The sequence below is a fragment of the Mustela nigripes genome, chromosome 7 (genome assembly GCF_022355385.1).
Source record: "Mustela nigripes isolate SB6536 chromosome 7, MUSNIG.SB6536, whole genome shotgun sequence".
Taxonomy (NCBI): Eukaryota; Metazoa; Chordata; class Mammalia; order Carnivora; family Mustelidae; genus Mustela; species Mustela nigripes.
Genome location: NC_081563.1, coordinates 85458050 through 85470470, shown reverse-complemented (window position 1 = coordinate 85470470; position 12421 = coordinate 85458050). Strand labels below are relative to the sequence as shown.

The window sequence follows — 12421 nt, the reverse complement described above, 5'->3', positions numbered from 1 at the left end:
AACTATTATTTATGTTGATTCTTTTTATGGGGAGACCACCTTAAATTTTGCCGCCTCACCCATGGGAAGGGAGTGGCCATTTACTGAGAGCCTGGCGCCCCTGGGCACTTGGCAAGGGCTGTGTACATTTCCCCTGAACAACTATTCCTTCTTTCATTCATTTGTTCATTTGCAACAACAGGTACTATTGTAAGGACCTATTTTATATTTTTATTTTAGCCAGAGGTTTCCATTGAGGTTAAACAAGAACTTTGTTGTTTAACCCTTAAACTGTCCCTGCTCCCCTTCCCCCAGGGGACTTAAAAACAAGTCCTAGAAACCAGCTCCAGGTGTGAAGGCCAAGAAAAACAAGGCTGTACCCACCTGAGTCTGGCCCTGACATAAGTACAGCCGTCTTGGCAAAGCAAAAGCAGACACCTTGCACAGAAAGAGTGGGTTAGCATAAGAATGGCCATCCTGGGGCACCTGGGTGGCTCAGTGGGTTAAGCCTCTGCCTTCAGCTCGGGTCATGATCCCGGGGGTCATGATCCCGGGGTCCTGGGATCGAGCCGCGCCTTGGGCTCTCTGTTCAGCGGAGAGCCTGCTCCCCCCCACACTCCCACCCCCCCCCCACCTTGCTCTGCCTACTTGTGATCTGTGTCTGTCAAATTAATAAATTAAAAAATCTTAAAAAAAAAAAAAAAAAAAAGAATGGCCCTCCTGAAGGCCAGGAAGCCATTGTACTGAGCATCCCTAACCAGCCCACAGGGCGCAGGTAGTTTGAGATAAGAGAAAGTAGCTAAAACCTAAGAAACAACTTAATCATATACCACCAGGGCAGTTAGGCTATGGTGCCACAGGGACCAGATGTTTAAGAAAAACAAAAAGTTAACTTGCAGAGATCACAATCCTGCAAGACTGGAGTCTCCCTTGGTTTGCAAATGTCCCGCTGATTTACAACAAATAGGGCTATCTCTTCAATGGCCCAATTTCCAGAGACAAATGGCTCAGTTCCTCAAGGCCTAAGGTCGCCCTCCCCACCATAAAACTGAAGGAGGCTGAGGCAGAAGGAAATGTAAATAAAGTTAAATTTCTTCTAAACCTAAATCTCACTTAACCACCAGGATGGCCCCCCGGGTGACGCCGGGGTGGCAAAAAGTTAAACTGTCAAAGTGGGGTGCAAGATATGTATGTAGCTATGAAAAAGTGCCTTGAAAATGCTATATAAACCCTCGGCTTTGAGTGCTCGGGATCCTTGTTGAAAGCCGCTGCGCCAGGCAGATACTTGGGCCCCAGCTAGGTGGAAATAAACCTCACTGTGTGACTTGCATTATCGAGAGTGTTCTCTGTCTAATTGAGGGGTGGTCGACTCCATACCCTAACACTATTTAGTAGGAACTCCTGTGTCAGGTTCACTCTGGATACTTTCGGATAATTCTGTCTAACCTTCTGAAGGGGGATAGCATCAGGTCATTCTGTAGATGCTCAGAGAGATCTGTTGAGTGACCCAGCATCCCCAGAAAAGGACATAACTTAGACCTCTCCCTTGCCCTCTCAAGCTAGAAGTGTTTGTTATCTTAGCATAGCCCCTTCCTTTGACTTTAACATTACCTCTAATCATGATAGCCTTCCATAAAATGTGACATTAGTTCCCTTTTATAGATGAGGAAATTGAGACTCCCCAAATCACTCAAGTAATAAATGCCAGAGCAAGGGCTCTTGGTTTCCTTCTCGTGTGTGGGTCCACACCGCAGGCTGCCTTGCCCGTATCCCTTTGCTGGAACTCTACACTTTTTAAATATATTATTTTAATCCCGCCCACTTCTGTTAGCCAGTCTCTGTCTCATCAAACATCATGAAGCACATCACCTTCACTTCCTCCTTCTCACCTCTGTTTCTCACACCACTTGCCTTGGTTCTGGAGTCAGTGCTAGGCCGGTGATGGGGAAATTGTATCACCTGGGAAATCAGGGGCCATGGAGGCCTTTGGGAGAATTGGTGGAAATCGGAAGAAGCTTTCTGTCAGCAGCCAGGCCCAGGTTGGAGGGGCCACAGGAGACGCTTTCTGTCAGGGTGGCTTGTGCGCTGAGTCCCTAGAAGTTTCTATGGAGACACCCCTTCTGCCTTCTCTGTCCCACTCACCTGCGACAAAGCTCGGGACACTGGCTCTCACCAGTTCCACCTTCGAGGTACGATGATGACTGTCATCCTGAGCGAAGCCTGGGTTCCATCCAAACAGGGCCACTAACAAAATGCTCCTTGTTTGAAGAGGGAGTAAAACAGAGGCAAGGCCCACATTTTGCCCATGGAATTTGCCGGAAGTGGTTTTGTAAAAGGAGATGATCCTCAGTGAGTTTTCTTTTTCTTTTCTTTTTTTTTTTTTTTAAAAGATTTTATTTATTTATTTAACAGATAGAGATCACGAGTAAGCAGAGAGGCAGGCAGAGAGAGAGAGAGAGGAGGAAGCAGGCTCCCTGCTGAGCAGAGAGGCAAAGGATGCCGATGTGGGACTCGATCCCAGGACCCTGAGATCATGACCTGAGCTGAAGGCAGAGGTTTTAACCCACTGAGCCACCCAGGCGCCCCGAGTTTTATTTTTCTAAGGGGAGGATCCTGTTACTAACGCTGATTCTCCCTCAGGGAAGTTGTGGGTAGGACCAGCTTGGCCCAGCGACCTGAAGCCTCCTCACCAATGTCTTTTCTGCTGGCAGCAGACCTTGGGTTTGGTCCAGACGTACCTGGGCACCTGGGCAGGTGAGCTGGGCCCTGGTTTGGGGGGCATGGTCAGTGCGGTGTAAGGGGAGATGGCCGGAGCGCTTGTGGGAAAGAGACGGGCTCCCATATAAATGTCCAGTGCAGGAAGGGTGGGAACAAAGTTGTTTTGTGCCCTTGAGATTCCAAGGGACTGAAAAACCAGACAAGCACTGAGAAGAAGAGGAATATGATGTCCTCGGAGACACTCATAACTGGCCATTCTCGCCCTGGATGGTGGATCTTTTGTTCCCTTAATTAATCAAGCGTCCTGATAGCTAAAACCACCTTTAACTCGCTTTTCTCTTCCTTGAAGCCAAGCATACAAGTAACGGATGGGCCAGCACCAGCTGAAAAAGCAAGGCTAGAGCTCTAGTTAGCGATGTATGGACGTTACCGCCTGAAGGGGTCTCGGATTCATCCAGCCCAACACCCTCATTTAATGCATGAGGGACCTGGGGTCAAGGAGGCCGAATGCCTTGCACGGGTGCCCTGGCTGGGGAGCCGAAGAGCCAGGAGGAAGAAACTACACTTTGAAGGGTCAGAGTGCAGACACCGCCCAAATCCAGCCCTGCAGCCCATTCCATTAACTTTGTGCGTCAGCCAACCCCAGCACCCTGCACAGGACGGGAAAGACTTTGGGGCTGTGTCTGTCTGAACTCACCCCTCCTCCAGGCTCCCTTGTGGCCCTTAAACCACCCAGAGCCTTCTAGTCTTAGAGGGGAGCGCTCTAATGAATTAATTTTCCCTAGGGTGGTGGGGGCTGATCGAGTTACCACTTGCATTTTTTATGATGCAGATGCAAAGCTCAGCATGAAAGGAGTAACTCTCCTACAGCAGAATCGCAGGAGATTTGTTTAGAATGCCCTCCTACCATGACATCAGGCCCTGCGTATTTGGTCCTCAGCCGCTCAAGGGGCAGCTTCTCAAGCCAGGTCATTTTCTTCCTGAACTTGGAGAACACAGAATCATCTCCTGCTTTCTGAGCATAGCCTTGGCAGCTGTTGCAACACTTTGAGGAAACCAAGAGGTTCAGCCACCTGGGATCCCCTTCCCATTTTGGTTATTCAAAGTGGAAGCAAGGTGGCTCAGTCAGTTAAGCATCTGCCTTGGGCTCAGGTCATGATTCCAGGGTCATGGGATTGAGCCCTGCTTTCTCTCTCTCTCTCTCCCAAATAAATAAAGTCTCTAAAAAAAAAAAAAAAAAAAAAAAAAAAAGCGGGGCAGAAACAAGCCTTCAATGTGCCGGGCACTGGGCCAACATTCTCATAAACCTTTCTATTTATTCCCATGGCAATAGCTTGGAATATAAAGGGTTAATCTTCTTGTACAATTGAGGGGGAAAAGGCTCAGAGGAGAGAACCAGCTCCCAGCTCGGAAGAAGCCAAATGCATTGGCTGAAGTGCCTCACAGGAGAGGGGCTCCACTCCTAGTCTGTCTGGGGCCAAAGCTCACAGGCTCTTTCCCTTCAACTACAACTTCCTATTCCAGAACGTGTGACAGGGGTTGAGTTCTCTCAAGGTCCAGGCCACAGCTGCTTACAAAGGACTGTGTGACCCGAGGGCAAAAGGACAAGAGAAGGACAGTTCCAGTATGATTGACGGTCTTCTATTTTTATGAGGTACCAAATAATATCTCCACACATGACAAGAAGCGGTTAACAAGCTCAGGAAGGATGAGAGCTAATGTGTGAGGGGAAAAGAAATACCTAATTCTCAACTTAAAATAGAGCATTTCTTGGCTAGTGTGCTCATTTCCTAGAGCTGCCCGAGTACATTCCTGCAGACTGGGTGTCTCAAAACAACAGAAATTTAGTCTTTCACAATTCTGGAGGCTGGAAATCGGAAATTGAGCTGGCAGCAGGATTGGTTCCTTCTGGAGGCCCGAGGGAGAATCTGTTCTCTGCCTCTTTCTCAGCCTCTGGAGCTTGTCAGGAAACCTTCGGGTTGCTTGGCTTGTCCACACCTCACTCATCTCTGTATCTGCCATCAAGTGGCCTTCTCCCTTTGCGTCTGTGTGTCTCTGTGTCCAAATCTCTCTCCTCTTTGAAGGACATCAGTCAGTGAGTCAGCCCCACTCTAATCCAGGATGACTTCACATTAACTTGATTATATCCACAGAGACCTTACTTCCAGGTAAGATCATGCTCAACGGCATCAGGGTTAAGATTTCAACACATCTTTTGGGAGGACACATTTCAACCCATGACTGATGGTGTTGTGATTAAAAATATATTTAGAATCTTTATCTTTTTAAATAAATGCTGGAACATACGTAGATGAAAGGATGTGGTGAGACATAGGAGGTTTGCTTCTGAATATTTGAAGTAGGGAGGGGTCTAGACTGGCCAGGAGTTGATCACTGCTGAATGTGGATGATATTGTACGTGGGGTTTGTTATACACATAGTGGTTTCCTATTGCTGTGGCAGATGTCACCATAAGACTTAGAGTCTTGGAATAGCAACCTTCATTTTATTATTGTCTTTCAAGGTGCTAGAGGTTGACTGAGCTCAACCAAGATGGCGGTCGCTTTGTGTCTCTCATGCAATTACAGTTGTCAGATGTTGGGTAGACTGAAAACAGGTCAAGGTTCACTCATGCGCATGCCTGGTCCCTGGGCTGCAAAGACTCTAACATCTGGGGTTCCTTGGACTTTTTGTCTATCTCTCTATATGTAGGATTCTCCGAAGACAGTGAAGTGTAGCAAAATATGCCACTCCAAAATAAGCCACTTCGGCATAAGAATTATTTGAGCTGAAAGCAATGAAAAAAAAAAATGCATTTTCCCCTCCACCTAGTTGCCTACAAGCAGGACAGAAATTTGTAAAGGTGTTTACCCTCCCCTCTTTAGTGGGAAGGATGGAAATTAATCACAGATATCATTCTTGACTCTTACAGGTCCAAAGCTGGGACAAGAGGAATTGACATAAACTTGGCTAAAACTAGTCCATATTTAACACCACATTACCCAGAAATTTGCTTTCCCACCCTTCGCTGCCCCTAGAAGTTCCAAATCCTTTTCCTTTGTCTTGCCACTTCTCTATAAAATTATTGGTCTTTACTAGGACAGTCTCTAAGACCAAGTTCAGCCACCCCCTTGACTGACTCATCCCTGAGTTGTCCTGTGTGTGTGTGTGTGCACTGTACATGTTAGTAAACTTGTCTGTTTCTCTCTTGTTAATCTGTCTTTTGTCAGCCTAATTTATAGGGCACCAGCCAATGAACCAAGGATGGGTATACGGAATACTACTACAGCAGTTCTTAGTATTCTTTTGACAGGGGCACCTGGATGGCTCAGTCAGTTGTGCATCTGCTCTCGGCTCAGGTCATGATCCCATGGTCCTGGGATTGTGTCCCGAGTTGGGCTTCCTGCTCAGTGGGGAGTCTGCTTCTCCCTCTCCCTCTGCCCTCCTACCCCCTGTATGCTCTGTCTCACTCAAGTAAATTAAAAAATCTTTTTTTTTTTTTTTTAATAAAAAGGGGTTCCTTTTACAGTAGTCAGGGATCCCAAAGTACACATCTCAAGAGAGAAGCCTGGGCAGATTCTGCACTGCCTTCCCTCATCTAGCTTCAGAGTCATGCAGCATTGTTTCCATCATACTGCTGGGCAGAGACAATCACCAATGTCTATGTGGGTATAAGGGGAGAGGGACATCAATGACTTGCAGACATGTTTTTAAACAACCATAATACTCTTCTATTTTTGTCTGTGTTCGACATGTTTCCATAATAACACACACACACAAATAGAGACTTATAAAATGCTACCTGGGGAGTCCCTTTGCTTCCTAAAATTAATTTCAAATTATAGTAATGTAAAACTTTTACATGCATTTTGGAGGCAGGAAAAAAAAATAGACTAGAAAAGATCACTTTTTCACCACCATATATCATCCAGAAAAATAAGCATTAATCTCAAGATCTGGGGAAACCCAAACACTGTTTTCTTTTATCATATAGTCTGTACCTTTAGGTCTTTTCGCATATCATCTTTCAGCGTTGGGGTCCAGTAATGTTTGCCAGCATAATTATATTCATATAAACTGCAATAGATGAAAGAACAAAAACTTTGCTCTTTCTCAACCAGGTAGACGGTGGTACCCTGGTGAAGCAGAAAGGGCCATCTCCTGTGGGTTTCCAGCCACTCTGTGGGGTTGCCGCCTCTGCTCTCTTGAGGTTGGGTGTGACAAGAAACTTGTGTTGGCCAGCAAACTGTGAGTTGCGCACTTCTGGGCTGATTTTAAGGGCAATGTGGGTTGATACCCTCCTCTCTGCTCTTGGCCCTTAACATTAGAGCTGCCCTCAGGCTGGGTCTCTCCTTCCCTGAATGAAGGTGATCTAAGGCCCTGGCCAATCTGTGGCAAACATGGAGCATGAGCAGTAGTAACTCCTTGTTGCTCTATGAGGTTGTTGCCACAGCATAAGCTTCTTCCTCCTGACTGAAGCAGCAGGCAGGGACTCAGGGTTTGGGTCAGAATTCTACCCCCAACTGGGGGTTTGGGCCAGTGCGTTGCCCTCACTGAATAAGACGTACGTATCAATGCTTGCAACAAGCTCCAGAAAATATTTATGAAGCTTCAATGAACAACTATGGGGGAGCAGATAGCACATGGCTGGGCACATAGTAGGTACTCAGTAAAAGCTCATTCTCTGATGTGCTGGTTCCCTTCAAGGCCTTGATTTCCTAATCGTTAAAATGAGGTCATGAGCTTGGATTGGTTGGTTGCCAAGGGCTGTTCCTGCTCCCATTCTATGATAGAGTTAAAGACTTAGTCAGTCACATTGTGGAGTCTGACATTGGACTTGTCTTGACAATGATGAATTCTTTGGAGGAGGGCGCCAAGTGCCCAACCGTGCATTTCTCCTTCTTGGTAGAGAGGCAGGATTGCATCTCTGCTCTGAGAATCACTTATTATATTCATAAAACACTTGGCAGTCCCTTGCAAATAAATAAGTGTTCAGAATCATTGGATGTCCCCATGAGGCTTCATGGATGTGTACCCAGAAGGTGACTGGCAGACCTCGAGGGAATCACATACATTCATTTTTTTTTTCCAGCTTCTGATTAGCCATTCCAGACATTGGCTGTTTATTTTTCACTTGCTTATGTGATTAGATCTGCTTGGCTGACTGCATTTTAAAGCTTCGTTCTCAGTAAAATCATTCTGCCATTTAATAAGCCTAAGGGTAGAGGATGGTTGGTGTAAATCGTAAAAGCCAAGTTAAAGTTGACCCCCCCACCACCCTTCAGCCCCTTTCTAGCAAGTTCTTCTCCATCAAGTGCTCTTCCATGGCAACAAAAATATTTGCAGACTCCTCCCCCAGCAGATTTTACAACCTGACATGATTCCTTTAAACAACAAGTAATTACCGAGCACCTAATTTGCGCTGGGCTCAGCATTAGGTGCTAGGGTTCAGCGTAGGGTCTGCCCTCATGGAGTATGATGGGAAACAGACTTCTAATGGAACAATCAGCTAACTAATGGAAAGTGACAAGGCTGGTACGGTCTGAGAAAATGTTGTCTATGGTGCAGAGACCATAGCTGTGTGGGGACACTGGGTTCAGAGGAGGCCTCCCCTCCCCACATCTGTACATTCTCCAAGTGAGTGCTTACACTTTCCGGCTTCTCCTTTGGGGGTCTTACATGTTCCCAGCTTGTTGCAAGGATTCCCAAATCTCTACCCTTCACCCCCACTGGAACTTTTGGCTTACATTTTCCAACTGCCAGTTCCCTAACTTGTTTTCCTTTCTGGTAATAAAATCACACATATATCAAACACTTACTATGTGCAGGTTTTACACACATTTATGCACTTCTCCCTATGAGCCCTCTTAGTATTCCTGTTTTATTTTTGAGGACATCAAAGTGCAAAGTTGTTGTAATACCTGGTCAGGGTATTAAAACATGATTTAGAAGTGACAGAATTCAGGGGCTCCTGCGTGGCTCAGTTGTTGGGTGACTGCCTTTGGCTCAGGTCATGATCCCACAGTGCCGGGATCGAGTCCTACATTGGGCTCCCAGCTCCATGGGGAGTCTGCTTCTCCCTCTGACCTTCTCCCCTCTCATGCTCTCTCACTTTCTCTCTCAAATAAATAAAATCTTAAAAACAAAACAAAACAAAAACAAACAAACAAACAAAACCAGAAGTGGCAGAATTCAGATTTGAGCTTGAGCTCTGATACCAAGCCTGGGTCCTTCACTGCCCATCTCTGTGGCTCTTGGTAGCTCATATTAAATTATCTATAACCAATCTTTTCTTCCTTCCGTGATCTGTCCTTTCTGCTTTTCCCGTATGTGACATCTTCAGTCTCTCAGGTACTTGCACTTGACACCTTGTGTCATTTTTTACTCTCCCCCTATCTCCTCCACCCTAATTACTTGCTGAGTTCTGTGCCTACTCCCTTGCAAAGTCTTTTAGATCTCTGCAACAACTCCCATGTAACCCACTTTCAGCCTCACTACTTTCCAAGTGATCCCACAAATGACTTGCAACATTTGCCCTCCTCCTAAATGCTGGGTCTGTTTGGTTCCTCCCTTGATCAAGTGTCTATGGCTCCCTAATGAAAATCACAAATCTTAAGTCCAACTTTCCCCAGAGGCCCCTCTTCTGAGTTGCCCATGGGCACTCAATATGCCTCAAACCAAATCACACCTTCCACTGCAAAAATTCCCCTCTCTCCCCTTCGATTCTCCCTTTTTCTGTCCCTAGAGTGTTAGTTGGACACAAGACAATATTTGCATTTTTCCAGCAATGAGGTATGGCCACGTGACTAAGGTCTAGCCAAAGAGATGTGAGCAAAAGGGATCTGGGAAACTTGTGGGTCGTGACCACAAGGAAAGAGGTATGCTCTACTTCCATTTCACTGGAGCAAAATGGACTTGGTGGTGAGCCATCATGGATAATGTTAATGACAAAACAAGGTAGAAGGAGACTGTGTCCCAACACCATGGAACTACCATGCAATGCTTACGCTTGCACACCTATGTAGAAAATAAATAAGCTTCCCTTTTAAATCATTGTGTGTGCATCTTGTAGGGGAGGGAAATTTGTTTTTCTTCCATGCTTCTAAGCTCTTGACTGGGACCCCTAAAACAGAAGATTAACAAGAGAAGAGAATTACAGATTTATTTAACTTAAGTTCTACATGACACAGGAGCCTTCATAGGAAATGAAGACCAGAAGACATGGTTAAGTCTGAATGTTTTTGTACTAGCTTGATGAAGAGTGGAAGGTTGTAGAAAAATATGATTGGACATAGGGTATGAGTCCAGTGTACTAAATTGGAGGAAACTTAGTAAAGCCTGTTCATTCAGATTTCTGTGTCTGTCTCTTTATCTTCCAAGATGAAGATGCTCTTTTCCTCTGCGTGTAGGGGGAACACTTCTCACATAGGAGTTTTATGACCTGTTTTAGGGAAAGGTGAGAAAGTCCTTCTTGCACATGTCATTTCTTAGCTTCTGCTTGAAATATTCAATATGCCAAGGAGCCGTAATTTGGACTAGTGTCCTGAACCCCATCACTGTGTATGTGTGTGTTTCATTTTGGTCTTTATTTAAATATCCAAATCTGTATCTTAGTAATACATTGTCCCTTCCCCTCATCCAAATCCCTCCCTCTGATAGTGACATTCCACATCCCAGGCTGCTTACACAGAAATCTGGGTGCCACGAGCTGAATTCTTTTCCTCGCCCTCTACCTCCAATTCCACTTCCAAATAGTTCTCAGACCTGGGCTTTGTTTTTAGCTTTACTGCCTCAGTAACTTTGACTAAGTTGAATTTGGGGTTTTAACAATGGGGACAACACTGTTCTAAAAAAGAGACTAAAATCAGGGCACCCTGGTGGCTCAGTCAGTTAAGCGTTCAACTCTCGGTTTCGGCTTTGGTCATGCTCTCCGGGTCCTGAGATCTAGGCTGCCATCTGGCTCCCTGCTCAGTCGTGCTCGGCACTCAGTCCACTTGGGATTCTTTCCCTTTTCCTCTCCTTCCCTCTCTGCCCCTCCGCCTGTGTACACACCCTCTCTCTCTAAAATCAATAATAAAATCTTTTAGAAAGACACAACTCCTAGCTGCCAGACTTCTTTAAAAGGGAGAACAGGGGTGCCTGGGTGGCTCAGAGGGTTAAGCCTCTGCCTTCCGCTCTGGTCGTGATCTCAGGGTTTTGGGATCCAGCCCCACATCGGCTCTGCTCAGCAGGAGCCTGCTTCCCCCTCTCTCTGCCTGCCTGCCCACTTGTGATCTCTCTCTCTCTGTCAAATAAAATCTTAAAATAGGTAAATAAATAAAAGTGAGAACAGACCACGAAAATGTCTCTGCAGGGAATTTGTTTTTCCAAAATGAAGACCAACAACTTTCCCTCCTCCTGGAAGCCCCTGGTTACTATGGGCCTTGTAAGAGGCAGATGGCCTATGTGTCCTCTAACACGAGCCCCTCTGGACAGGGTTAGCCCCTCTCTTCTGTTCTGTCAGCCGAAGAAAACTTCCGAGGAGCAAGGATGGGAGGCTCCCACCCTCTGGGAGTCTGAACTATAAATATCTGTGGAGACAGATTTCTCCATAGGGAATAAAAGCGGAGAAATTTGTGATTAAAAAATATGGAAGGGCCTCGTATCTCTTTGGTGAACAGGATTCCAATTATCCTCACTTGCCTTTGGGCTCCACAGGGCAGCCTGTTTCTAATCTCCTATAAGTCCTTTAAGTCTGCAGCCAACTTCTCCCCCCAAATGTTGCCACATCCCTCAGAAATGGTATATAGATAAAGCCACTCCATTCACTTCCTGTCATATTAAAAGGAAAGAGAAAAATGAAGTGACCAAACATGCCGTGTCTTGCCTGTCTCTTCTCGGATTTGGGACTTGAGAATGAGATTATATTGCATTAGATGAGGAAAAAAACCGTTATTTCCTGGATACCAGTCGGCGGCCCGTGGTGACTGGTGACGGCTCTCTTGATGGCGTGCTGGGCGCAGGGATGCAGCCCTGCGTGAAACCCACAGAGCCCAGCCCTGGAGCTTAGGGCAACCTGGGGAATTCGGACAGTGATCCACGTGGCAACAGCCGCTCTCCCAAACCAGCCCGAGTATGTGGGGACAATCCGTGAACCCGACACGTTAACACATGCCTGACCGTTCTACCCCAAGAACACTCTGTTCAACCTAATTGACGGATGAGCCTGTTTTGCAGGAAGTTGACCTACTGTCAGAAGACCAGATAAGACTGGAGCAAACGAGCAAGAAGTCCTACAGCCCCACACACCGGGAGAGCTCCCCAGCACGGTCACACGCGTGCCGCCATCTTTTGCGCATACGGACGTAAGTGCCCGGATGTCACTGGATGGCGCCGTGCGCAGAAGCAGTTGAGATCATCCCTCTTACTTCTCCTTTCCCAACGTCCAATCACCTGCTTCCACGTTTCAGATCTCCACCCTCTTGTAAAATCCATAAATGCTCAGCTCCCCTTGTCTTCGGGGAAGGTGGAGTTTAGAAATTTCCTCCCTACTCCTGTAATAAAACCTTTTATCTCTGCCGCAAGAACTGCTATCAGTGTTTGGCTTACTGCATATTAAAAAAGAGACCCATGTCTGGTGACATTTGAAAATAAGTCACAGCAGAAAAAGGGAACTGCAGGGGCACCTGGGTGGCTCAGTGGGTTAAGCCGCTGCCTTCGGCTCAGGTCATGATCTCAGGGTCCT

The 12421-nt window shown here is 46.3% G+C and overlaps 1 long non-coding RNA gene across 2 annotated transcripts in view; it reads left to right on the top strand.

Moving 5' to 3' along the window:
* Nucleotides 1–12214, top strand: part of LOC132022614 (uncharacterized) — a 63258-nt gene extending 51044 nt beyond the window's left edge. For both annotated transcript variants that reach the window (XR_009405649.1, XR_009405650.1), the window contains exon 4: nucleotides 11914–12214. This is a non-coding gene — a long non-coding RNA (uncharacterized LOC132022614). The remainder of the gene's footprint in view (nucleotides 1–11913) is intronic.
* Nucleotides 12215–12421: the final 207 nt, after the last annotated feature.